The following is an 823-nucleotide window of genomic DNA, read 5'->3' as shown; positions in this document are numbered from 1 at the left end:
TATTGCTCTGTTTCAGCTGTTATAGGCAGTTTGTCTGTGTGGAGGAGGAGGTGCCATGTGTATCCTTAATAGGGACCATGAACTATCAACCCTGTTATATTTGTTTCCCTGAAAATGAACTGTAATTTGTGGATTCAAATAAAGAATTAAAATGTGGGTCGGTGTGTGTGTGGGTGCGTGGGTGGGTGGGTGGGTGGGTGCGTGTGTGTGTGTGTGTGTGTGTGTGGGTGGGTGGGTGGGTGCGTGCGTGTGTTCATGCAACCTATAGTCACTTCTTTTGGGCCTGTTTTCATATCTTATCATAGCTTGTATCGCTCACAAAATCACATGGCAACACAGACAGCAGACTATGGTGGCCTGGATTTAGTGGGGCGTTAACTAGAGACTGTTTATGGAAAACTGGGACGAGCCCTGAAAATATGGTCCTGGCCTGCATGAGGGAACAGTCTGTTCCACCTTGACTTACTTTACACTAACTTACTGTAAACTTAATGTATGGGCTTAGTAAGCTTTCTTCTGAACAAGTGGTAGTAAAGTAAGGAGCCTTGGGAACAGCGATCCTGTCAAAATCTTTGCCTCTTTGAGATGTAGTGGAGAAGTAAAAGTACTGAAAATTTTAAATGCTCCAGTAAAGTAAAAATACCTCAAAGGTGTACTTAAGTACAGTACTTGAGTACATGTACTTAGTTACTTTACACGACTGCCAGAAAACAGCGACATTTAGAATCAGCGACTGCTAAAGGAGCGCTACAACAAATCACAGCACCCCGTCTTTAAGAACCATTGACTTACACATGTCATGCATTGTGTGTTTGCAGGCGGC

The sequence above is a fragment of the Gymnoscopelus microlampas genome (genome assembly GCF_963454915.1).
Source record: "Gymnoscopelus microlampas genome assembly, chromosome: 20".
NCBI lineage: Eukaryota > Metazoa > Chordata > Actinopteri > Myctophiformes > Myctophidae > Gymnoscopelus > Gymnoscopelus microlampas.
This window is presented reverse-complemented; position numbering follows the sequence as displayed.